The sequence below is a fragment of the Apodemus sylvaticus genome, chromosome 9 (genome assembly GCF_947179515.1).
Source record: "Apodemus sylvaticus chromosome 9, mApoSyl1.1, whole genome shotgun sequence".
Taxonomy (NCBI): domain Eukaryota; kingdom Metazoa; phylum Chordata; class Mammalia; order Rodentia; family Muridae; genus Apodemus; species Apodemus sylvaticus.
The window spans coordinates 77808108-77835247 of NC_067480.1; the positions used below are offsets into that span (position 1 = coordinate 77808108).

The 27140-nt window shown below is 48.4% G+C and overlaps 1 protein-coding gene across 4 annotated transcripts in view; it reads left to right on the top strand.

Annotated features, from left to right (window-relative positions):
- The first annotated feature begins 3516 nt into the window (after window positions 1–3516).
- Window positions 3517–27140, top strand: part of Daam2 (dishevelled associated activator of morphogenesis 2) — a 112361-nt gene continuing 88737 nt past the window's right edge. For 2 of the 4 annotated variants that reach the window (XM_052191959.1, XM_052191962.1), the window contains exon 1: window positions 3518–3641. The gene's annotated coding sequence lies outside the window, so the exon portion shown is untranslated. Of the gene's footprint in view, window positions 3642–4159; window positions 4280–27140 lie in introns of those variants that run through there. The other 2 variants (XM_052191963.1, XM_052191960.1) reach the window with 2 other exon arrangements.

Sequence of the window (27140 nt, forward strand, 5' to 3'; positions counted from 1 at the left end):
CACTGTGTAGCTGAGGACGATCATGGTCTGCTGCTGCTCCTGACTCCACCTCCACAGTACTGGGATTACACCCATGTGCCACTGTGTCTGGTTTCTCATATATGTCCGACAAGCATTCTACAGACTCTGCTAAACCTTCTGGTGATTAGAAACATTATTGCTATCAGAGTTCCCTGCCTCCATCAGAAGAGCTTGTGGACCAGCAGACACCATCTGACTGCAATGACCAGGGTCTGAAAAGTCTGGTTCACCATCTTGGTCTCAGAAGAACTTTGTGAGGTAAGAGACTCCTTCCTCTTCTCCCTTCCTCTTCCCCTCTCCCTCCTCTCCCCCTCCCCTTTCCCCACCCCTCCCCTTACCCTGCCCCTTTCCCTCCCTTTTCTTCCCCATCCTCTCTTATCTCTCCCTGTTATCCTTTTGTTTTCCCACCACAGATCGAAAGTCACTAGTTCAGTCTAGGCCCACAATCCTCCCGCCTGAGCCTTTAGAGGAGTTGGAGTCCCAGGTGTGTGCTTTCACACCCAGTTGAGGCAGAGATTTCTATCCATTCTGAATTGTTTGACCTTCACAGCGATGCTTTGAAATGGACCCAGGAACAGGCTTTACCTAGAATGAGGAACTCTGTTCTCCAGGCTCCCCTTGCCACAGTTGCAGAACTTCCAGAGAAACAGACTGGGTCAGAGGGGGAGGAAAGACAAGGCGGGGAAAGAGAAGGGAAGATAGGGCAAAAAGGGCAGGACAGAAAGGAGGACAGGGTAGCGAGGGCAGGGAGAGAGAGAGGGGTTAGAGGGGGAAGGGAGGAAGTCAGAGAAGAGGAGAAAAGAAGAGAGGAGGGAGAGGGAGCAAGGCAGCAGTAGGGACAGGGAGGGATGGAGTTATACAATACTGTGGAGATTTGGGGAGTCCCCAGGCTGCTGGGTTAGCCAGCAAGCTGAACTGGTGGTAAATCACTGAACTGGTCAAGGTTCAAGTCTGTCTAAGAGCAGGATTCTCTCAGGCCTCAGCAGGGCTGTGGAAGGAGGAGGAGCTACCTCGTTTTTTTCTTGGGGTCTTCAAAGCCTTCATCAATTAGATGAGGAGGTATCGCCCGATTTCCTCAGAATCTACACATTTAAATATTAATCTCATCCCAAACTGTTTCCCTGGAAAATCCAGAAGAATACTTGAGCAGATAGCTGAGTGACACAGCCCAGCTATTTGTCAGGCGCTATTGATCTTCAGGAACGCTGGGCCTGAGAACATCTCTCGCCACAGTTACTGAAGCCGTGAGAAGTGGGTTGGGTACTCCAGTGTGGCCTCTACAGTCTGAGTTCTCTTCATCATAGTCTTCCACGCTTAGATCACATGCTCTTTTCACGAGTGCTGCTGGAAAGTCTTCTCAGCCCCTTGAGGGAGTGAGGAGAAGGGTTTGAGAGGCCTGCTTCCCACCCTGATCCACACTCTTTGGAAGTTTGTACTGTTCTGAGCTGCCTGCTCTGGGAAGAGAAAACTTCCCAGTGAGTGTACTTCAGAGATTCAGTGACTCCATGTATGTTCAGAGGACAGTCTGAGAAGATGGGAGTCCTTCAAGATGGCGGACCTCTATTAGGACTTGGTGTGCTAGGATTGGCGTGGGGTGCCACCCTATTTCACAGAACTCTTTGGGACTCACTGGCCTCAAAAACATCTCCTCAGCACCAATTTCTCCTGATTTGAGCTTTTCTTGTTCTTTTCCCATCCCAGCAGAACGGGAGCAAGATTTCCTGGGATGCAGTGGAGCAGACACTGACTCCCCATCGCTGCTCACTGGAGCACGGTGTTGCTGCTCAGCCTTTGCCCCATTCCCAGCCTTGCCCTGCCTGGTGCACACTACCCCTAAAGACTCTAGCCCTGTCTCACCTCTTCTTTCCCTTTTGATTTTTTTAAAAAGTTTTCCAAAATTGTCTTTAAAATGTATTTACATAAATTTAAGTTTTTTTTTTTAAATTTTGTCCATTTATTTTTTTTGTGTCTAAGAAATTTATTTATTTTTTTCTTATTTGGTAGATTGGTTGGTTGGTTGGTTGGTTTTGTGTGTGTGTGTGTGTGTGTGTGTGTGTGTGTGTGTGTAAACTTGTAGAATGTGCCGTTACATGCCTGTGGAGGTCGGAAGGCCACAAGAAGCAGTTGCTTCTCTCTCTTTTCATCCTGTAGGACCTGGGAATCACGTGAGGTCTTTCGGCTTGTCCACCAGTGCCTTCACCAGTTGAGCCATCTTGCCAGTCAGCTCCCAGATCTGCTCGTCTTTCAACTCCTCCCTTTTCTCATTTTGTCTGGAAAGACCACCTCTCAGTGGTTTGTGTCTTGCAGACACACACTCCCCACTGCTGCAGGTGGCCAGTGCTAATGAGACGATTCCCTTTCCTTCCATTTTACTCAATCCACTCTGTGTTTCCTTGTGATGGCACAATAAAGTTTGCTTGTGGGGTAATTCCGAAAGGAGATGGTTCACTGCGGGTGGTCGGTAAATGAGTCAGCCATAGATCTCTTACACCTAAATAATTTTCTGCCCCCCCCCCTTTTTTTTTTTTCTCAAGACAGGGTTTCTCTGTATAGCCCTGGCTGTCCTGGAACTCACTCTGTAGACCAGGCTGGCCTCGAACTCAGGAATCCTCCTGCCTCTGCCTCCCAGAGTGCTGGGATTACAGGCATGCGCCACCACCGCCTGGCCCTCCCCCTCTCTTAACAATAATAACAAAAATAGGTTGCTTTTACTTATGACTTGCTATGCTGCTGCCAATATTGACAATAAAAAGTTGGAAAGGGGGACATGGGGGTGGGCAATGTATACAATAAATAGGCACACAAGGTATTGTGGGTTTTCTTTCCAGTCTGGTCCCACACTAAATGTACGTTTTCAAAGGATGAATGAGCTACTGTACAGGGCTTGAACTATGTGTATAAGCAATGGGGTAGGATGTATTGGCCAGCTCTGAATTGGAAAAGGCATACAAACAGGCAAGGAGTGTGGAACATAATTTAATAAAAATAAATTTTAAAAAACCCTATGCACTCCCAAAGAAGAAATGGAAAAGTTGTTAGGGTGTGGCGCAAGCCTTCTAATTAGTGCCTGCTCTATCTCTCTTGCCAGCACCTTCCAGTCACCACTGCCCAGGAAGGCGGGAAGGCACCCTGCTTTCCAGCCTGATAGGTGGCTCCCCACAAGGTCCTTTGCTAGTTGGCCAGAGAAGCGGGGGTCTCCTGCTCGGGTGGCCACTTTTGCTTCTTTGACCCTGATATGCTTCCAAAAGGAGACAGTCCCCAAGAAAGGCTGGACGCCAAAGTGAGAAAGAGCGACCGGACCGATGCTCATCCTGCTGCATGCCCGCAGCGATCTCCCTCCCACCCTTCAGTTCCCAGTGTGACAACTTCAAATCAACTCCCGAGTTGCTGCCATCGGATCAGCACCTAGGGGAAAAAGCCAGAGTCTCTCCTAGCCATAAATATCACTAGCTCCAAGACGCCTGACGTCAGAGCGGGGCGGGCAGCGGCGCGAGGCCGGCCGGGAGGGAGCAGCCTGCTTTCTCCGGAGTCCGGGGTAGCCAGGGACTGAGCTAAGCCGGAGCGCGGTGCCTGCGGGAAGCCAGGCAGCAGCAGCCTCACCACGCCATGCGGGCCTCAGGGTAGGTGCAGCACTGGAGACTGGCGCGGGGCGACATCAGCACACTTTCCTGTCGCTTCACTTTTCCCTATTGCGTTGGCGTCGGAAAGGCAGCCCCTCCAGCAGCTGCCTGTTTTGTTCTGGAAAATGTTTGCAGAGACTCCGATCCTGGAGTGGGCTGAAGGAGGCTGTGTGTGCGCGCAGGGGGGTGGAGTGAGGAGTGTTTGCATTGGGCCACTCGCTGTACACCCCTTTGGAAAACTTTGGAAAACTTTTTAGCGGCTTTGCAATCAGACTCCTGGTGGCTTGGGCGAACCGATGTAGTACCCTGCTCCCGGGTACTGACAACTTCTTTGGTGGCTACTTTGCCCATTTCGGTGTGCGCATTCTGTTAGGTGGACTGAAGTCTTTCCAAGCCTCTAGTTCCCACTTGCAGGCAGGGCCTTGACAAGGAGGATAGGCAGCTCAGGGGAGTGGCTCTTGTTCTTTAGACAGCCGGACCTTGGGCAGCCAAGAAGCATCAGGGAGATCGGGGAGAGGGATTCCCCAGGCTGTGGCCCGTGGCACCTGTGGGACAGCCCATATTCTTGCTGTGCTGGAGTCTAACCTTTGATGCACTGGGATTCTGTTTAACCCAGAAAGGATCTAGTGTGACCACAGGTAACAGGGTGGGAGGGAAGGAGGAGGAGAAGGGAGGGCAGGGGAAACATGATGGAAGAGGAGGAGATGTTGGTGCTGCTGGCTGCTGTAGTTCTGTGTTCAGCTCTGCGTCCAGAGCGGGGGTGGATGTTTCTGCCCCATGTGCCCATAGTGGGCTAGCTTCAGGAGGGACACGGGCTGCAGTGCCCAAAACAAAATGTATACTGGTAACATAAAGAGACTTGTCTGAGCTGTGGGCAGAGGGAGGGGGCTGTGGGGGAGAGCAAGAGAGATTTTTATCAAAATTGAACACAGATTGCTGGAGTCTGGGCTTGGTTTAACTCTTCTCTCTCTGCCTAGAATGCTTCTCTGCAGTCCTGGGGAGTGTGTGGCCAGTTCCTTGGAGGGTGGGATGGTGGGTTCCTCGGGGGGGGGTGTTGTCTGGAAGTCCACAGGGCCACGGAAGTCACTTTTCAGACTCTCAAGAGCGTTTCCAGTTTTGTGTTGTCCTTCTGAGTGTGTTATCTGTTTCTCAGAAGAGGATGGAACAGTGCTGGGTTTTTATTTGGGGGGGGTGCCACAGGGGTCCATAAAACGAGAGAATCCACAGTGTACAGTCGTGCTGTGTGTGTGTCTGTAGCAGGGATGACAAACAAGTGACCGCGAGAGAGCCTGGATTGGCAGCCATGCTGTCTCCGGAGTCTCTGCTTTTACATCTTGCAGCAGAGCCAACTAACAATGTTTGGGTGAGAGGGGGAGCCTGGACTCACCCTATGATGGGGGGAGGGGGAGGGAGGGAGGGAGAAGAGAGAGAGAGAGAGAGAGAGAGAGAGAGAGAGAGAGAGAGAGAGAGAGAGAGAACAGACCATGGGAAGGGAAGGAAATCTGGAAATAAAAACAGAACCACAGGAAGTTGAGATTTGGGGAGGATTTTAAAAATTATACAAATTGACCCCCTGGGAAGTACCGGAAAAGACCAAGCAGGCAGTGATGCCATCACATGTGTGCGTGGTGGTGGGGGCACAGGGAAGAAGAGTGGGTCAGTGGTGGCTGGGTGGCTGGGTCTCTGTGAATGCACATGGGGCTCGGATTTATGCAGACATGACTGTGGTGTCAATTCTTGCCTTGGGCATGGAAGCATTTCTCCGATTTCTCCATCCACACCCATCTTTTTTCTTTTAAAACAACAACAAAACAACACACACACACACACACACACACACAGACAAGGGCGCTATTATTGTCTCGGTCTCCTCTGAGGAGTTGTGCACGCTCTAACCTGACTTAGTCAGGTTTTCAAAACTTCTCCAGATGCTGGAAGACTCAGGGAATACTTGTGCCCCCATCAGGACAGAAGAAGAAGAGGCAACCCTCTCTGGCTTAGGCTGGGGAAAGTGGAGGCTGTGAGAGCAGGGCTCACAGCACAGCCAACAGAGTCCCTGTGCTTTGTGTCTGGAGAGCCTGTGGGAGGTAGAGGGCTTCTTCAGGAACTTACCTTCTCTCCATGGTCTTGTTTCCCATGTCCTTATTTCCAGGTTCTTTTGACTCAGTACAGGGTACGGTCCCTATCACTGGTCAGTCTTGGATTCAGAGAAATCTGATTATTAAGTAGGAGGGAATAGAAAGGAACAAAGTTTGGGACTTTCTCTTTTGATTTTTCTGTGGCCAATAGAAGTATTGAGCTCCCTCACTCCAATCACTTAAAGTAGAAGGTAATATTAGAGTGCTATTAATATTCAAGAGCAGAGGGAACGAACTCACAGGAGGACTCTCGCCCCAATGTCCTTGCCCCAATGTGTGTCTTCTCAGAGAGCCCACACTAAGGGGAATACTGTTAGCTTTGCTCAGTACCTAAGGTTCTTCCAGACCCATTTGTGGAATCTCCACCTTGCCCTCTAGCTCTCAGAGACACTCCATCAACCTCAGACTAGAGATGAATTTCCATACCACTGATACTCGGCTGCCTTCTCTGGCTTCTGCCCTCTCTGCAATCCAGCCAATTCATTGCTTAGCAAAGACACATTCGAGCCATCCCTGAAGACCTCCAGGGGCAACACACCTGGCAGAAAGAACATGGGGTGCCATTAGTTTGATAGCCAATGGCAATTTAGATGGTGACAGCCAGGGTGTGTTGAGGGTTTCAACACTCAGCTATGGGTCCCAGAGGCAGCCTACACTGTGGAAAGAGTGTTACTCTCAAACAGCCTGCTTTCCGCGTGGACAGAGATTTGTGTGCGAATGAATATCCCAGACATCCAGTCTTCCCGACTTGCACTTCTTCGTCTGGAGAACAAGTATAGGTAACATGATTAGTGCAGAATGGACATTTATGATACAAGACCAAGAACAAAACAGGGATAATATGCACTCTTAATAAAGGGGATGTTATATTTTTCAGTATTCAATGTTTCAGTCTCCAGGAGCTTGAATGATTTAGGAAGAAGCATCTCAACCCAAGGTGATTTTATATTTCCCATGATGCCAGACCAAAGGCTGGATTGCCTAGGCCTCAGGTTATTCCTGCTTCCTGTAGAAAAGCTAGCTAGTGAGAGTTGCCCATGAGTGCCCAAGACTGATATCCTGATGGCTGAGGCAATGCGGAAATCTCTCTGTGAGTGAGCTATTTAGAGAGGAAGAAATTAAATGGGTGGGCTGTGTGTGTGGTAGGTGTGGTTTGTGTGTATGTGTATGGTTTGTATGTGTGGGGGATGGTTTGTGGTTTGTGTGTATATATGTGGTGTGGTGTATGTGTATGTATCTGTGGTGTGTGTGTATGTGTGTGTGTGTGTGTGTGTGTGTGTGGTCTGGTTTGTGGGTTGTGTGTGTATGTAGTGTGGTGTCTGTGTATGTTCTGTGGGGTGTGTGTGTATGTGTGTGTGTGGTGTACTTGGGTATGTAGTATGTGTTTGTACTATGTGGTATTGTATATGTGGTGTTTGTGTATCTATGTGTGTGTTGCATGTACTGGGTGTGCTGTGCTGTGTGTGTGTGTGTGCATGTAGTATGAGGTATGTATGTGCATGCCTCTGTGTGTGTGGTATGCTTGTATGTATGGTATGGTGTGTGTGTGGTGTGGTTTATATGTGGGGTGTGTGTGTGTGTGTGTGTGTTTTGGAAAGGAAAGGGAGGATAACAAGGTAGAGCAGGTTAGCCAATCTTGTCTGACAAACCTTGGGCAAAGGTTCCTTAGGCAACCCCTCCGTGTGCAGAGCTGCAGAGTGGGCGCTTGAGCTTTAGTGGGTATAGGAGGGGACACATTCTCCAGGGGAGTGACAGCTCTGAAGGCTGAAGAAGGCTGAAGGGGCATCTGACGCTGAGGGAGCAGCTGCAGAGCCTCTTGGTTCATCCCAGAGCTTCTAAGTCATCCTTCAAGTTGACATTTAAGGCTTTGAAGATCACATTTGTTTTTGTTTTGCTGGAGCTTTCTCTTTAGCCATGGCCTGGGATGATCTTTAAGCTTTTTAAGAGGCTCAGTCAGTGGCCAACTTCTCTTGAGATGGCCCAGATTGGGGGTCAGTGAATTCCTTCTTTTTGGCTGTGTTGGTTGCTTCCAAATCTCTCCTCACATTTTTTTGGTTTGTTTGTTTTCATTTCTTTTTGAGGCCCTCAGACTGTGCAGTGAGATGCCACAGAGGGAGGAGGCACCTTGCTTTGAACATGTATATCATTTTACTAATGTTCCCCCAGGCTTATTAGACTCTGGTCACTTAGAAGTACTGTGAGTTGCTTCCTAGGTTCTCTGAAAAGGAAGACAGTAAACATTGGCTGAATGAATGAATGAATGAATGAATGGATGGATGAATGAATGAAACAGGCAACTGAAACAGCCAGATTCTATTCTATTCTTCTACACCCTATTTTACAAGCAATCTTCTATCAGAGCACCCCCGTTACACTCTGATATCTCTGTGTTATCAGAGCATCTGGTACGATTCTTCCCATCACATCCTTTGTTCTGTCTGATGATACTGGATTGATATTTTTACCTAATTATCTTAGCAGCATCTTTGTCATCATAGTCATAGCTTTGGACCAGGGGCTATTCTGTCAGGGGAGGGGCAGTTTTCACCATCATGTCCCTTGTTGAGACAGGAAGACTGAGAATGGAAGACAGGAAATAATTTACAGCATCCAATGATGAGCAAGTGCTGGGATAAGGAATGGTACTTTATTTTTCTCTAATTCTAGAATCCTATTCATGATGGCAATGGTCTACCCTGCACTACTACACCATGCTTGCCTTGTTCTACCTTGTAGAGCAATGTGGTGCAGTTGGTAAAACACCTGCCTTGTAACTGTGGGGACCTGAATTCAAGCCTCCAGAGCCCACATCAAGAAACCAAACATACAGAAAAACAGAACCTGAGACATGGTGCGGGTTTTGCAAATTTTGTAAACTATCTTCGTTGTAGTCCCAGAACTTGGGAGGTGGAGGCAGGGGGATCCCCGAGGCTCACTGTCCAGCAAGCCCTGCAGAGTCAGGGATCTCCAGGTCAGCAAGAGACTGTCTCAAATGTAAAATAAAAAACCAAAGCACACAGCTACAACAAGGTACGCAAGCACCTGAGACAGGATGGGTGAAGTTGATCTCTGACTTTCACGTGAATATATACATATGAGCACGTGAGAGCACACACACACACACACACACACACACACACACACACGTGTCAGGTAGTTATAAATGTTTTTAGCCTCATACCCCATGAAGATACCTATAGGTAATCATAAGAAAGAAAGAGAGAGAGGGAGAGAGGGAGAGAGAGAGGAGAGAGAAGAAAGAAAGAAAGAAAGAAAGAAAGAAAGAAAGAAAGAAAGAAAGAAAGAAAGAAAGAAAGAAAGAAAGAAAAGGGGAAGGAAGAAAGAGGAAAAATAAGAAGGAAAGAAGAAGGAAGGAAGAAGAAAGGAAGAATGAAAGAAGAGAAAGGAAGGGAGGAAGGAAGGGAGGAAGTTGACTGGGGTCTCGGGGGAGGTGCATCTGAACACTATTTAGGATCTATGGAGTAAGCTTTGAAATCAAGTGTTTTGAAATTTGAGTTCTGTCACCAACCAGACCTCAAGCTGTTCAGCCTTTCTTCATCTTCTTAGACTGTTAATGAGAAAAATAAATATGCTTGCATCTCAGGGTTGTGCTGGAGATGAAGGAAAATCTCCACAGGAAGGCTCTCAAAAAGCACTTGGTGCCCAACAAAGTGCTTCTGTCTCTCTCTCCTGTCTCCAGCTGTAAGTTCAGAAAATCCTCATGTTGGTCATCGGTCCATGAATCAAAGTAAACAAGCCATATATTCAAAGCTCAGCAACAGTCCTCAAAAGTGAGGTATCTGCCTGGAGATAGGGACCTTTGTCTATATGGAAGTGGGCCCAGATCTGTGCTGCCCACAACAGGTAGAAGGTGGCCCCTTCAGTGTGACTCTATTGGAAAAAAATAGAAGGTTGGCAGCTACCTCAGCCACAAACCTGGGCTTAGAGTTGGCTTGCCATGCTTCCTAGCCTAAACCATGTGTACTAGGCTAGATGTACCAGCAGATGGAGGTCACATGAGAGACCCCATCTCAAAAACAAGGTGGACAGTACCTGAGGAATGACTCCCCAGGTTGAAGCTAGCCTCCGCCTGCAAACACATGTGCATGCATACCTATACACATATGCACATACACATACATGCATGAAAATGCACAGAAATACATGTGTATAGCACACCAAGAAGAAGAGAAAAGAATAGGGTTTTTAAGCGTCCCTAAAACTCAGGCATAATTTCCAACTCCCCCACTTGCATCTTGTGAGATTATCTTGCCTGCCTATCGGATTATTCGTCTCCCATCTGAGAAACAGGTAAGTCGATACCTCCCTCAAAGGTTAGTAAATGTTGTCAGCACTTAGCCTGGAGGTGTGATTGCTGTTGTCACTAGCAATCAGCCAAGTAGACAGAATGCTAAGGAGGTTAGAGTCAAAGTCTGGACCCATCTTCATCAGCTAGAACAAAGGAGGTGCCAGAAAAGAAGTCCCAGGAAGCTGTCTGGCATGGTGGAGGTTCCTGAGCTATGGGTAAGCCTACTAGAGAGCAGATGGAGGTCAGGCCCAGATGGTATGACGTCTATGAAGCCAATGGGCATGCCCACCAGGAAAGCCTGTCTGCCCTTAAGTGTTAATGTAGGTTTTAGACCCCTGAATGTAGGCAGAAGATTTCCCTGCCTCTACTCCTTTGTTTGCAGTTCTACGTACCTGAGAGACCTTTTCCTACTTTTGTCTTCCTGACCCGCTCAGCCTTGAAAGCTTGTTCCAACATCATGCCGTCTCTCAAAACTCCTCTGAAAGGTTCCAGGTGACTAGGCTGTGTCTCTCCCTGGAGCTCAGTAATAGCATTTAATATCCCACTTCAGTCACCTTCAGGCCCTCTGTAAATTCCGGGCTTTTAAGAGCCAAGATACATGGCAGAATTCACTCCTCTTACCCCAACGGGGCAGTCATGTCTGAGTTAACCCTCGGACAATGGCTGAGCCGCATCCATGTACCGATGCAGAGCAAGCAGCCTCCACCATGTGGGAACAACCACCCAGCATCTGGGTAGCAACTACCCAGCATGTGCACAACAACTACCTAGCACATGGGGCAACAAGTACCCAGCATATGTGAAATGTTGATGCTTGTGCTCTGTCCCTCTACCCCTTTAGTGGTCCCTACCATCTGAAATGCTCCTCTTAGTGGGCAACCAGGGAGATGGAATGATGAATAAATGGAAAATGAACTCTTGGAGTGCTTGTCCGAAGACGTCAAAAGAAAGATTATTTGGCTTTTTATGGCTGTGTGCCAAGACCACTGACCACTGGCTTGGCATGGTCGGCTTCGAATGTTGTCGACTGATGTAGCAGCAGAGAGGATCATGGCCACAGACAGCACCAAACAACACAGGTGCTCCCCCGACCCCTGCAGAACGAGGAACAGAGCTGTATACATTTTCTTTTCATTTTTAAGGTTTTGGCAAATTTTTATTTTTATTTATTCTATGTGGATGGGTGCTTGGTCTGTCTGCATGTATGTGCACCATGTATGTGCCTGGTGCCCATAAAGGCCAGAAGAACATGTTGGATCCACTGGAACTGGAGTCACAGATGATTGTGAGCTACCCACGGATGCTGGGAATCAACCCAGGGCCCTCTGCAGAAGCAGCCAGTGCTCTAAACTTCTGAGCCAGATCTCCAGTCCTGCTTCATAGATCTTAGTAGCAGATCTATTTGGTGGCAGGTATAGACTGTATACTAACGTTCAAATGAAGTTCCTTTGGGATGCCTGTAGAAACATTCCTTGATTAAGAACTTTGATAACCCCCAAGTGGATGGAGAGGAACCACCTTTTAAAAAGCCAGGGGCTACAACGCTGTTTATGCTGGCCCCACTGTACACACACTGCTATGTGATTAACTTACCAGTGGGGCAGGGGAGATGGCTCAGTCAGTAAAGTGCTTGCTGTGCAAACATGGGGACCAGAGTTCACCTAGCACTCATATAAAAATCTAGGTGCAGAGGTGGGAAGCAGGAAGCTGAGCACTGGGGGGTGTGGACACAGGAAGACCCCTGAAGCTTGCTGGTCAATCAGTCTATCTGCAATGGTGAGCTCCAGGTTCTGAGTGGGACATGGAGAGTGATTTAGGACACCCCACATCAACCTGTGCTTTCAAGATATACATGAGAAAGCACGCTCGTTCACCTGCACACACACACACACACACACACACACACACACACACCAAATAACAATAACTCTCACCTGGCGATGTCTGTAACCCAGGCACAGATGTCATCTGTGAGTTGGAGATAGCAGCGTCCCCTTCTCCCAGGGCTGTCAGGATAGTTGGTGGTAAGGTGACACATGCCAGGACTTAGCACAGAGCCTATCAAACTCCATGAACTGTAACACCAGACAGGCACTTGTTTTGAAAGGAAGTGTGTTTCTCTCACTCCCACTGGTGGCTAGACACTACGCAAACCTGTTTTCTCTCTGTGGTCTGTTCTGAGCTCCTTCTAGGTGACAGCCAGCTGAGGTTTCTCTGCAGGGTTGTGTAATAAACAGGCAGGACGAGCTAAAGCTTTGACAGGTAATTCTGGCTTTCTTTGCCTCTCACTCCAAGCTCATCTGAGGGGAATGGGTCTATGTGGATAGGAGCATGACCAAATAGATGGCTGTCTATGTGAATAGGAGCATGACCAGGTAGATGGCTGGGTCACTGTCCTGCCTGCATATGGGCTGGGGATGGATGAATGGGCCTTTGGGAACCTTTTCTGTGTCTACCTTTTTTTCAGAGATTTTGCAAGAGGAAGAGATGATCGGTGTGTGTGTGTGTGTGTGTGTATGTGTGTGTGTGCAAGCTAGCTCCTGGCTATGTAAATTTTCATGTCACACCTGTGCAGATCTCTTTGATAGACCAGATTCCTTGCGAATGCTTGTTTTCTTGCCGTTTCTGTCCCCAGTGTGCAGGCTGCTGCTCTGCGCTTTGCGCACTCCACCCATTGGGTTGTGTACACTAATCCTCCAGCCCGCGTGCCAAAGCAAAGCTTGCCTGAGTGAAGCACGCTTGATATGCCAAGCTCGGAGACATGGCCTTGTTGTCACCCTTAGACTCTTGTTCCCAGGGACATCACCTTGTTTCCACTGAGGTACCACAGCCCCCAGATTGAGGACCTCTTGACCAGGAGATGAGAAGAGAGTGCTACCAGGTGAGGGGTTGAAGAAATAGCTTCAAAGTTCATTGGAAATGAATTAGGATTCCATGGGCTTTGGCAGTCGAAGAGCTAACCTTTTAAACTCTCATTTTGAGCTTTTTTTTTTTTTTTTTTTTTTTTTTTTTTTTTTTTTTCTAGGCAGGGTTTTCTGCATCTCAAGCTGGCCTTTGAATTTTGGATCCCCTGTCTCTCCCTCACAAGTGCTGGGATTACAGGTGCGCACCGAGACACTGGCTTTCCCCGGTGCTGGGGACTGAACTCAGGGCGTCCTGTATGCTAGGCAAGTACTCTACAAGCACATCCCCAGCGTTCGTAGCTCCCCTTCTCTGTATATTTCTCAACCTCTGTGAGACATTGCGGCTGGACAGGGATAGTGCTAGGAACTGCTCTGGCATTCTGAGACAAAACTGCTGCTTCTTCACTACTTGCTGGGTAAAGGTAAAGATGTTGGCTTCCAGAGCCACTCACTGGCGGAGGGGCTGAAAGAGCTGACAGGACCCCTTCACTATGAGAAAGGACGCAAGACTGACTTTCAGAGCATAGAACTTGTGCTCGGTTGATGAGTTGTGTAGCCTTGCACACGTTACTTCAGCTCGGTCTCCATCTCCTCACCTGTAAAGTAAATTCCTGTGTAAATAAAGCTTTAAAAAAAAAAAGAAAAAGAAAGGCCCCACCTTGTATGTAGTGAGGAGCACTAGGAAGCCTTGGCATTGGTGCTGATGAAGGTCACGATGAAGGAGATGGTGGGGAAGGTAAAGATGATGATGAAAGAGCCCAGTCTCATTAGCTGAGTGCTGGGCAGTCTAGATTGTTGTCTAGCAAAGATCACAGCAAATAATTATTAAATAAAGTATCCCGTTGGTTTTGACTAAGTTCTACCTCCTATGTAGTCAGCCCAACTCTCACATTTTGGGTTAAGGAGATGGCTCAGTGTGAAACTGTGAGGACCTGAGTTTGGGTCCCCAGCACCCACATCAAAGCTGGGTGTGGTGGCACACATCTGTAATTCTCGCACTGGTGAGGTGGGTCAGAGTCCAGGGCATCCCAGGGACTTGCTGGCTAGAGAGCAACGAGGCATAGGGGAGCTTCAGGTTCAGGGAAACAATGAATGAAATATTAGGGTGGCGAACAATAGAGAAAGACTCCTAGTGTTGACCTCTGACCTCTACATGAGCAGGTGTGGGTGAACACACTCTGGGGGTCTGGGATCACTGTACGAACCACTCACACAGGACTCAGTCAAATAGGGATGGTCTACCAAATGCCACACCCCAAGACATTGATCAGAACACAATTCAGGTTCAGGAGCTGAACTGTGACCCAAGTTAAAGTCCTACCAGGCTTTTTAAGCCTGACATCTACAAACATCTGTGCCAAGTTATTCTACCAGTCAGCGTTTATGGATGGGGGCTTTCCTTAGGAACATGTCTTTGTTTATCCTGCTCCCATTGGCTGGGGTATCCAACTGTCACAGGGAACTTGCCTTATCTAATACTCATGTTCTAACCTGTCTACCAGGATGGGACTTGTCGAGCATTTAATGTCTTAGCTTGCCCATCAAGGTGTCTCTTTCTGCCAGGTAGGATGCCAGTTCCCAGGGAGGTCTTAGGAACTTAAACTTTACTCAACCACTGCTTAAAATGAAAGTCTCATTCCAAATAGTTTCTTATATTGGTTCAGGTGGTTGATTCGGGTTCAGACTTATTGTGGGGAGCTATACAATCCAGTTCTACTGGCGTCTATGATGATTGTTTTCTGAGGGCACAGAGCATAGCAAAATATATAATCAATTTGGGCATGAGAAAGTTTCTTAGTAACAACAGAAAGAGTATAAGAAAATTTTCTTAGAGTAGCTGGTTAGCCAGGTAACAGTTACCTAGGCCTTAACATTCTATCTAGGCCTTAATATTTTGCCTAGACCTTATAACACACCAACACACACACACACACAGACACATCAACAACAAAATTTTACATTGACTCTTTACTAAAGTTTTGTGTGATTTAGAACATAGAGTTTATAAATGTATAGTTAAGTAGAATTTCAGGCATTGGACAACCTGTGTAGTCAGTGTTCAGATCACTCAGCAAAACGTTCTAGAGCCCCCTTCCCAGGAAGATGTTGAGTATGCCCTTTCTGGGTGCTGTCCCTTCCACGATCCTGACTTCGTGCATCGTGACATAGTGTTTCTTGGTCAGGAGCGTCTTAGAAGCAGAAGCGCATGGCAGGCTCTCGCTGCTCTGGCTTCTTCTGCTGGCCAAAACGTAGATGGTGTGTTCTCATTGGTGTTGGGCATCTCACTCACAGCGGAGGAATCCCTTTGTTTATCTACTCCTCTCTTGTTGGGCATGTGGATAGTTTCCAAGTTTGAGGCTGCTGTGACTAGCTTTGCTGAGTGTGCACACCTGCTGTCATGTGAACACACAGAAGCAATTCTGTTGCTGTGTCCCTGGGAGCAGACTTGGCTGTCTCATTGGGACTGAGTAGTCCGCACAGGGAGATAAGGGCTTGTTCTGCATTTTCTGTATTTTACCATTTTGTTTTATTTGTATATTTGTCTATGGGTATTATCACATGAACACGGTGCTCACAGCATCTACAAGAAGGTGTCAGATCCCCTCCAGCTGGGTTTGCGGCCAGCTGTAAGCTGCCAGTGTGACTTCTGGGTACTAAACCTGGTCCTCTGCAAGAGCAGCAAGTGCTCCTAGCCCCTGAGGCAGCCTTCGCATCCCTCCATGTCCTTAAAGACAAAGAAAGAAACAGGTACAGCCAGGCAGTGCAGGTGCTTCCGCTCCTCCTAGGAGGGCGCTTTCATGGTCTGAGAAGCCTGCAGGAGGCGGGCTCTGCAGCAGGCCTGGTGCGTGGTGTTCCTTATTTCTCTGCTTAACTGGATGCTTGCAGCAAACCTATGAGATGAGTATATTCATGCCGTCTCATGGATGCGGAGCCTGAAGCTCAGAGGAGGAGACTTGAGGATTCCCCCCTCCTCCCCCATCTCTTCTCTTCTCTTCTCTTCTCTTCTCTTCTCCTCTCTTCTCTTCTCTTCTCTTCTCTTCTCTTCTCTTCTCTTCTCTTCTCTTCTCTTCTCTCCTCTCCTCTCCTCTCCTCTCCTCTCCTCTCCTCTCCTCTCCTCTCCTCTCCTCTCCTCTCCTCTCCTCTCCTCTCCTCTCCTCTCCTCTCCTCTTCTCTTCTCTCCCCTCTTCTCTCCTCTCCTCTCCCCTCCCCTCCCCTCTCCCTCCCCTCCCCTCTCCCTCCCCTCCCCTCCCCTCTCCCTCCCCTCCCCTCCCCTCTCCCTCCCCTCCCCTCCCCTCTCCCTCCCCTCCCCTCCCCTCTCCCTCCCCTCCCCTTCCCTCTCCCTCCCCTCCCCTCTCCCTCCCCTTCCCTCTCCCTCCCCTCCCCTCCCCTCTCCCTCCCTTCCCCTCCCTTCCCCTCCCCTCTCCCTCCCTTCTCCTCCCCTCCCCTCCCCTCTCTTCTCCTCTCCTCTCTCATCTCTTCTCTCTCTCTCTCTCTCTCTCTCTCTCTCTCTCTCTCTCTCTCTCTCTCCTTCCTTCCCTCCCTCCCTCTCCCTATGTCTGTGTGTGTCTGTCTGTCTGTCTGTGTGCCACAATACACATGTGATGTCAGAGGACCACATTTAGGGGTCAGTTCCCTCCTTCCACTGTGGTATGTTTCGGGGAATCAGACTCCAGCTGCCAGGCATATGTGGCACTTACTTTGACCTACAGAGTGATCCTGCCAGGCCCCTTCCTGGATTTGCCTAAATCATACAGGAAGTCAGGATAGGAATCTGAAATGCTGGAGACCTCGGGGGAGGGGACTTATTTAATCACTTAGGAGTTCCATGGGGATTGTCCCCTTGGGATCGCTCTAGACTGTGAAAGGAGATACTGTGGAAAGAGGAGGCGACATAAGTTGAGTCCATGGCCTCGGGAAGCTGAATTGCTGCTGGAGAAAGTCGTGACTTCCTGGAAGGCAAAGGCAACCATATCGTTTGCTTCCTACACAAGGACTCTTAAGAGCAAAGGGATGCTGGCTAGACGGGATGGCAGGCAACAGGCACAAACTGAGACAGTCCCAGGGTACTGGGATGCAGATTCATGCCCTGGGAGTGTGGAGGGCATCCCTGTCTCCACAGTGATCCTGGTCCTCCTGATCCTTCTGTCTCCACCTCCCAAGTGTTGGGATTGCAGATGTGGAGCACCACGTCCAGTTTCTGCAGTGCTGGGGATCAAGCCCAGGCCTTCATCCATGCTACACACGCATGGGTCCTCCCCTACCATCTTTCTGTAGCAATGGCAATGTGTTCTGTTCCAAGTAAGACTGGGCCTGGGGTTCTTCTTCTTTTCATACCTTTTCCTGCCAGATGAAACTGTGACGAGCTGTTCTCCCTCTGTCCGAGGCCACTGTGCTGGTGGAGCATCTCCCAGTGAAGAATCTGGAATGTTAGGATTGGTGTGAGCCACTGTGACCTTAATAACCACTAGTCTGTGGGCAGGGACCCAGCCAGCTCCTGGGGACATTTGGGGACTACATACCCTTTTGTCAATGCATGTTCCTTGTTTTACTTTATCTTTCATCCATCACAAAGAGAATGAGGACTTAGCTACAATCTCTTCCTTTTTCTGAGCTGACTAATATTCCACTGGCCTGGCAAATTCAACCACTTGTGTCTATGTATGTGGGTTTGGGGGAGGGAAGCGCGCATGCATTCAAAGGACAAGGATAAAGGGTTAGTAGTGGGATGTTGGTGTTGGCATTCAGGACAAGGAACTAGGTGGACTCCTGCCTTCTGAGTACTCACCAGTGTTCTACAAGCCACTGAGCACTCGTCAGCCTCAGTCCTCAATCTTAGTCACGTGTGGAATGCAAGCAGTGGTCATCCCAGAGGACAGAACTAAATTACGTCAGGTTGGGGAGCAGTGGTGAAGCTTGGTTGATTCTCAGCTGTTAAGGGTTGTGATTGGTCACTTGAGGAGGAGCTAGATGCCAGTCACTGTGTGCTGATTGAATGGGACAGGATATGTGCTAAGCCTGGGGACTGGAAGCTGTTCCTGATAAACAAAAAAGGAATCAGCAAATTTTTCAAGGCCCTGGGGCTTTGGCGCGTGTCAGAGATAAGGACGAAAAGGGGAATTAATTTCTTATTAACTCCACAGCTGCATTCCACCAGATTCTGGAACAGCGATAGGCATGGGAGGGCCTGGCTGGGTTCAGCAGGAGCTCCTGTGTAGCTGAGGCTCTCTACTGTAGACTCCATGGGTCAGCCTCTTACTAGGAGGGTAGCCTTAGGGCCAGAGTCTGTTTCCTTGCCTGCAAAATGGTGGTCGTCCTGATATGTACCATCAAAGGAAGATAGAATCAACATGTTTGAGGACCCAGGATTGGCTGAAGAAACAGCTTGGCAGGGAAACCCTTGCTATGCTGCCGTGAGGATGTCCATTCAGAGCCCAGAACGCTGTACCACACTTCTGTAAACCCAGCTCTCCACCAGCAACTTGAGAAATGAAGACAAAAGTGACCCCAGAAACCCATAGTCCAGGTATCCCGGCATATAGGGCAGTGCACAACAAAGACACAGTGTTTTGAACAAGGTAGAAGGGAAGGCCCAACACCCAAGATTGTCCTGTGACCTCCACATGTGCCCATGGCCTGTGCATGCTATCATGTATGAGTGTGCATACTTGAACATGCATGCCGTGCAACACAAGTAAGAAGATGTCAATTCTTAAATTAAATTTTATTCCTTTCGTGGTGTGTGTGAAGGGCTGCACATGCGTGGAGATCAGAGCACACCTTATTGGAATTGGTTTCCTCCTTTTATTTTTCCTTTTATCATGTGCGACAGAGGGATGGAAGTCAGGCTACCAGGCTGTTGCTTTTACTTGCTAAGCTGAGCCATCTTGCTATTGGCAAAAGATAAAGAAGAAGAAGAAGAAGAGGAAAAGGAAGAGGAGGAGGAAGAAGAAATGTATTTAGAATAGCCTCAGGGTGAAGAATATACCTCCTACATCATCGTCATCGTCGTCGTCATTGTCATCATCATCATCATTATATTTAGCTTTTCTTTCACCCAGGATTCTAGGTTCTAGGAGAAATCATGCAGGACTTAATGGGAACAAGGTACCCTAAGGTATATTTTAGGTGCCATCTACATGCTGAGCTAGTGACACTTTTATTTCCTTCATTGCTTAACCATTAAACTTAGAGACTTAAGTGTGGTGAGGAAGAAGCACCCCCTCCCAGTCCACACAGACTGAGTGTCTCCTGGAGCTATGAAGGAGAGTGACATGAGGGTCTGCTCAGGTGGACGTCCAGACTACACGTACGTTCACCACAGTCCTTGTACCAGGGTCTCATACATAGATGAGTCTTCAAAGTATTCCAGAGTAGCACAGGAGAAGGATCCAGAAATCGGGGAGGGGCCACACCTCAAGTTGAAGGCATCTTGTAGAGGACAGTACATCACTTCCAGGTAGAGGTTGTGGGAGGGGCAGCTTCACTCCCGTGCAGTGGTTGTGCTTCCAATAGCGGGGAATGGGCAGGGAGTTCCTGTGGCTCATTCTTCCTGATACCCTAGAGTGTGTCTCAGCAGCGAGGGCTCACGAGAGCATCCTGAACTCTATACACAAGGCCGATGAGGTGTACAAAAAAGACATGCCGTACATTGTCTGGGGACGGTTAAGGTTCTGTTCCCAGGGATTCGTGGCTGGTGTGACAGCTTAGTGACAAGCCCCCTGTCTCACAGACAGTGTGGAAAGACACTGTTTCTTTTCTTCCATCTACAAGGCTCTGTAAATTTTCCAATGAAGAAGCAAGTTCAAACTTTTATATAAATTTTTAAAAAATTATTTTGGCTTTCCAAATCATGGAAGTAACCTTGATGCTATCTATGCACAGGTAATTGCATGTGAAGACGCCCAAGCTGACTTGGAATCAGGGAAGTGCATGGATTCAAATCACAAAGCACAGGTCTGGAGCAAGGCTGCCTTGGTGCTTAAGAACACTTTTCCTTGCAGACCATCAAGGATCAGTTCCCAGCACTCACGGGGTGGCCCATAACCATCTGTAACTCTAGTTCCTGGCGATATTATGCACTCTTTAATCCTCAGCAGGCATTGGGCACAAACACAATGCACTTACACACATACAACGAAGACACTCATACACCTAAAGTAAATAAATACATTAAAATATTAAAAATCACAAGGCACAAGGAGACCTGTCCCATATGCTGATTTGATCGAAAATTTATATAACTGTATGTTAGATAGAGAGCAAACGATTACCTCTTTCCACGGAGGATGCTATTAAACTGATATGAACGTTTTATTTGAAAGGTAATTTGGTACTCTCTAGTGAAATTGACTATGTACTTAGCCTCTAGCCCAGCAATTTAAGTTTAGAGAAATGTTAATATGTGTGGGAAAGGAGATGTGTTGAGGAAGACTCTCTACAGCATGGTTTTAAGAGAAGAAAAGCAGCCCAACTGTCTGTCATCTGCCTGAAGACTGGCTAAATAACTTAACACTAATACATAATGGAATGTGATAGACTCCGGGTTTTTCAGATGAGGACCTTAGACATGCTCCTGAGCTCTAATCAATGCAGCAAACAAACGAACGGGACTCAGAAGCATGCCATTGGCGGTCCCTTTAACATTAGGCAAAATAATCTTCGCTCATTCTAGGATGTTTATGTGAGTAATTGAAGTGTAAAATTGTATTGGAAAGTTGTATTATTTGTTTTCATGGTGCTGTGATCAAACAGATATCAGGAGAGACCTGGGAAGGGAGATGAGAAGGGAGATGAGGGTCATCTCGCCTCACGGTTTCTGGAGACACAGTGTGTCCTTGTGAGGACAGATGACCGCTGAAGTTGCCTTGATCAGAGTGTCGGAGAAATGGGGCCATGGTTTTTCACATCCTAGAAGATCAGGAAGCAGAAAGCCTGGCTCACAACAGAAACAGATTCAGTCCATAAGCCCTCTCTGTTACCTCCCTGACCCACTTCTGCCCTGTAGATCACCCCCCTCAAACAGTGCTGCCAAAAACCAGCTACTCAAACACGTGAGACCATGGACAGGCTCATTTAAATGATAATGGTGAATGATCACAAATGTCTGAGAAGTGACAGGGACGCCCCTCTGGAAAATAAGGTGAGACGATCCGGGAGAGTCTGCTTACACCAGTAAGCATTATATTTCCTATACAGAATGGTAGACCACGAATATTTATTTGATGTGTGTATGTGTCTGTCATTATGTGAGTGTGTATGTGTGTGTGTGTGTGTGTGTGTTTAAGGCCGTGTGCATGTGTATATGTGTCTGTGTGGATGCATGCAGGTGGATAACTTAAAACATTTTGTTGATCCATTGCCCTCCGCCTTACGTTTTTTGAGGCAGGATCTCTCAATGAACCCACAGTTCATAAGCTTGGCGTGGGTGGCAAACCAGTCTATGGATCCTCTTGTCTCTGCCCTACTCCATCCCCAGCTCTGGGGTCATAGAGACACATAACTGTACCCCATTTTTACAAAGGTGTTGGAGATTCCAACTTGGGTCTTCCGACTTGCATGGCACACTCTTACCCACTGAGCCAACTCCCCACCCCTGCATGGCAGGCTCTGACAGATGGAGCCACCTCCCCAGGCCCTGGAATTGCCTTGCTCACACTAAGCACCAGCAGACCGCTGCACGGCCCTCCTCTAGGGTAGTGAAGCCTTCTCCCTTTGTCTTTGCCTGGTCCCAGGAAGCTCGCTCCGTGTCTTGGGACATTTCTTTGTGTACAGCCAGGGCTCTGTGCCTGAAGTGGCAAAGTGCCTTCCCCAGGGAACTGTCTGCTTTCTTTCCCTTGGCCACAAGCAAGACAGGCTTCTCCTCTGGCAGCGACACAGCAGGTCCAAAGCCCCGTGTGCCCCTTCCTCCTGCTGACACTGCTTCTTCTTCAGGATATAGACTGAGCCCCAATCCAAGTTCTGCTCCCTGTGGTAGCCTGGAGCGGCCCTGGACTCTGCTATGCAGCCTCTGCCTTGGCCCACCCATGACCCTCAGGGCTCAGCTCTGCAGCACTGAGCCCCAGCGAGACTCTCGTCCACTAGGGACTAGAGATGTGGGTGGCTTTCCTGTCTGCATCCTGCTTAGTTCTACAACATATACTTCACCTTAATTAAAAAGATGAAAGGTGTGTGAAATTGGAACTTGTCTGAGTTGATCTTGGGAGTAAGGTTGTTCTAAGAATGGATATTGTCTGTGTGGACTGTATCAGGCAGAACGCAGTGGACACTCCCCGAAGGACATCGCTGATAAGAATAGAATGAACAGACTGTCTGCGAAGAGACAGGGAGGAGACAGGGAGGAAAGGAAGGAGGAGCCCCGGGAAGCTGACAGTCCTATTGCTATATGAGATTCGATTGTTGAGAAAGCATTTTTAGAGCCTTGCACCAGCTGGAGCCACACGTGGTGGCTTTTCAGTGGCGCTAAGGACCAGAGGACATGGGCCAAGCTCATTAATTGGTGGAATCCAAATGGGAAATAACTCCCCTGGGGTCTTTCTCCCTTGGCTCTACAGACAGCGTGCATACTTCCTGTGGGTCAAGTCCCTCTGTGCGGGGCCAGACACGTGGAATGTACTTTTCCAAAGAGGTTTGCCGCCTAGAGTGTCTTAGAGAGAGGTAGGGAGTGAATGGAGAGGCACGCACAAATGTCTATTTATAAATGCGCCACAGCCCAAAAAACAGACACAGTATGAAGTCTTGTGTATGGTGTGTGTGTGTGTGTGTGTGTGTGTGTGTGTGTGGTGTGTGTGTGTGTGTGTGTGTGTGTGTTCATAAGAATGTGGGGGCGATGTGCTTTGGAGATGAGAGGGCAATCCCAGATCTTGTTCCTCTAGGGTCTTCCACCTTAATTTTTGAGGCAGGCTCTCTCCTTGCCTGGAGCTCCCTGATGAGGCTAGGTGGGCTGGCTGTGAACCCCAGAGACCTGCCTGTCTTCCCATCCACTGAGTCTGGTTTTTAGTAACAGTCTGGGGGTGAAACTTGGGTTTCACCTGTCTGCAAGGCAACCATTTTCCTCACTAAGCCTTCCTCCTCCCAGACTAAAAGCATCCCTTCTGGGTCACTCCACATAGCTTTGGGGCATCTTGCACTAAGGGCTTTGACAGACTGGTTTCAAGAACCTCAGATGAGGAAGTCAGGTGCGGGGCAGGAGGGAAAGAGTTCATCATGCGGTTATGCCCGTGAGCCTTGCTCTGTGGTGTTTTGAAGCCTAGTAGGCTCCTGGGGCAGTGTGGGCTTGAGTACTGCTCGGAGCCTGCTCTGAGAGACACTGTGTTGAACTTCATAGGTCTGATGAGCAAATGTGAGGTTTGGAATTCTTGTGCCACGACTCTGCCTCCTGGACTTTCTTCCTCTTCCTCATTCTTATCCCTCCTCCCTCCACATCTCCTATTCCCCTCATCCCAGGAAGACTGTGGTGCTCCAGGTGGCACATGCTTGTAATCTTAGCAGGTGGGGGTAGGGTGTAGAAGAAGTTACCACAAGTTCAAGGGTAGCCTAGGCTACAATTACCAGTTGGAAGGTAGCTACTGTTAACCTACATGAGATGCTTTCTCAAACAAGTCAAAACAACAAAAGACTGAGATAAATTTTGGAGAAGTGGCTGGGGCTGAGAGTTCCTGCAGAGGAAAGACATGCTGTCTACAACCCATAGCAAGGTCAGGGAAAGGAGACAGAAGTCACCTGGGATATTGGGCCTTCCCTTGAGGCTCTCCCAATCCATTAAACAAGTTTTGCTGTGCAGACCAAAGAGAACAACACTTGATAAGCAAAAGCAATGGATAGCTGAGGTTATACAAATAGAATGCAGGCCTTTGTTACAGGATAAAGCCACCAAAGGAGTGAGAGGTGGATTTGGATGGAGGTGGCCCTTGTCCATCATGTGACCTGATAGCTGTGTGGCTTTGGCTAATTCACTTAACCTCGTTGCCCAATGGTCTTCATGGTCTTTCCACGTAAACATGGCAGAATAAGGGCGCCTTCCTAGCTGGGTGTGGGAGGCTTCATGGGGTTGCCCTCACAAAGTATAATGTCTGGCCCATGGTCAGGAATGTCGAAGACACTATTGGTCCTTAGCACTGTTTCCCCTGGAGGTCAGGACTAGTCATTTGGTTTGAAGAAGAGTAAGTGCTGCAGAAACTCAGGAAGTACCGGAAGTACCGCCCCGTACCGGAAGTGCCGCCCCACACCGGAAGTGCCGCCCCATACCGGAAGTACCGCCCCATCACCTGCATTGCCTTCTGCAGCACCCAAGTGATATGCCAAGGACCAATAGCAGAACTTGCCTGGGAGTCTGCCCTGGGCGGGGGGGGGGGGGAGCGTGGAGGGGGGAGAAGCTCATGAACGATTTAAAGAGAAGTCTGAGGCGGTCATTTATTCTGTGGCTCCTCACTGTGGGTTTGCAGAATGGTTAGACAGCTTCAACAGGATTGCCCCACGGAGTCTCCTCTTACTCCTACAGAGCCCCAGTGTTTCAAGAAGCCAGGAGGAATGCACTGTGGGTTTTTTTTGGTGGGGGGGGGGAGGTATCTAAACTGTTATTCCCCATGTATTTATCCACAGAGAGTTTTCCCCCCAAGATGCAAGCCACAGAGCAAATTCTTGAGATTTATATCAGAGTTTGTGTTTAGCCACAAAGATTACGAATCTGATCAGGCTTACTGTATCAACTAGGTTTTAGATTTCTTTGGCTTATCCAGTATTCCAGGGTTATCAGTGACCTAGGCCACTTTTTAAAAAGAGGGTTATTAAAGTTTTTACGTGTGTGTGTGTGTGTGTGTGTGTGTGTGTGTGTTCTGTGTGTGTGTGTGTCTGTGCTTGTGACTGAAGGGGTCAGAAGAAAATGTCAGAACCCCTGTAGTGGGATTACAGGTGATTGAGAGCCACTCAATATGGGTGCTAGGAACCAAACTCAAGTCATCTGCAACAGCAGTAAATGCTTTTTGAAAGGGGATAAGATCTCATTTTGTAGCTCTGGCTGGCTTAGAACTATGAAACTGGTCTCAACCTCAGATCTGCTTGCCTCTGTCTCCTGAGCACTAGGATCAAAGGTGTGTGCCATCATCCCCTCCTATGCCTATATGTCTCCAGCTTCCTCTCTCTGTGTCTGTCTCTGTCTCCCTCTCTGTCTCTCTCTCTCTGCCTCTCTCTATTTCTCCCTCTCTCTGTCTCTATCTTCATCTCTCTGTCTCTGTCACTGTCTGTCTCTATCTCTGCCTCTCTCTGTCTCTCTCTGTCTCTCTGTCTCTGTCTCTCTGTCTCTATTTCTCTCTCTCTCTCTCTCTCTCTCTCTCTCTCTCTCTCTCTCTCTCTCTCTCTCGCTCGCTTTCTCTCTCTCCAACCATCACTAGAATGACACTTTTGTCTTTGCTTATTGCTTCAGGGTTGCAAAACTGCTGAATCATCTCCATATTCTCCTTTGCATGCCAGGCAGGAAGAAAGAATACAATGTATCAGAAAAGAGGTCCCGCTAGCTTCTCCCGTTCACGAGCTAAAACTGGGCAAGTTTAGCAGGGCCAGATTCTGGTGGAGTCAGGGGGTGGGTGAAAGGTGGGCATTTTCAGACTGGCATGGCATGTCCTCAGGACTGTAAATGCACTCATCTAGGAGAGAAGAGACAAAGGTGACAGTTAGCAGTATGTGCCAGTCTCTGAAACTTGAGTTGGGGAGCGTTCTGAGGCTAATCAAAAACAAATCAAGCCCTGTGAGGCCAAAAGTGTTGCCATCCATAGGATACACAAACCACTTGGGCTCCTAGATCCTGTGTACAAGATGCTGTAGATGTTGGCCCCACATCCTCAGGGGTTGGGGTCATGCCATGGCTGATGGCATCCGCCTGCATGAATGTTCTTGGCTGACAGAGGGCCTGTAGGATACTGTCACTCTCTTGCCCTGCCCCTGGACTGCACCCTCAGCCTGGTTACCACATAGGAAGGTCTAGGGGAGTACAGCTTCTGCTCTGCAGACTGATTCTGGGGACCAGTGTTATGTCCTCAAGAACCTGGCTACAGCCAGCCTTCATCAGTTGATGAAGACACCTTCCCAGTCATTCCTCTAGGCCCCCTTTTCTAAGGGCAATATAAATCACTCATGTACAAACCCTTTCCTTGGACTCTACCTCTAGGGACCCAACCTGAGGTGTCACTGAGTGATTCTAGCAGGTTGTTCTTTATTTCTCTCTACAGGTGTGTTCACGATGAAGTTGAGTTTCTAAAATTTCAATATCTCATAATGTTTGAAGTTTGTGACTTTTTCTTGGGCCATCTTCATAGTGGCCACATATAACCTACAGGCAATGGTTGGAGATTCCATATGTCCTTGCCCTCCACTCTATTCATGCCCGCTGCTGTGTTCCCAGGATCTGGGGCAGGGCCATTTTTACTCCTGTTACCCCCGAGGGAGCTCCTCCCTCAAGCTCTGTGTCTGTACATGTGTGCTTGCCACAGCCTGCATGCGGAGGTCAGAGGACAGCCTGCGTGTGGGTCTTCGCTTTCCACTTTATTTAGCTCAGGGTCTCTTTCTTGTTTGCTGCTGCACACAGTAGGTTAGCTAGCCCATGGGCTTCCCATGCACCTCCTATTTGCTCCACCCATCTCTCCATTGGAGTTCTGGGAATTCAGATGTGCACCACCATGTGGGTTCTAGGGATCTGAACTCAGGTCTTTAGCTTACACAGCAAACATTTTACCCACTGAGCTCTCTCTCCAGCCTTGCAGGAGTGTCCTAGCAGGCCTCAGCTGAGGCCCTCAACACAGAGCACAATTCTACAATGTTGATGTGCCTCTTTAGTCTAGGAACTCTGAGAAGAGGCATGCATGAGCATGGTGTGTGTCTGTGTGTGAATCTGTATATGTATCTGTGTGTTTGTGTGTGCATCTGTGTGTGTCTGTGTGTCTCTGTGTGTGTGTGTGTGTGTGTGCATCTGCCTGTGTGTCTGTGTCTGTGTGTGTTTGTGTGTCAGTGTGTCTGTGTGTGTGTCACTGTGTCTGTGTTTGTGTCTGTGTGTCTGTGTCTGTGTGTCTCTGTATCTGTGTGTATGTCTTTGTGTGTCTCTTTGTGTCTGTATGTGTGTCTGTGTCTGTATCGGTCTCTGTGTGTGTCTGTGTGTCTCTAC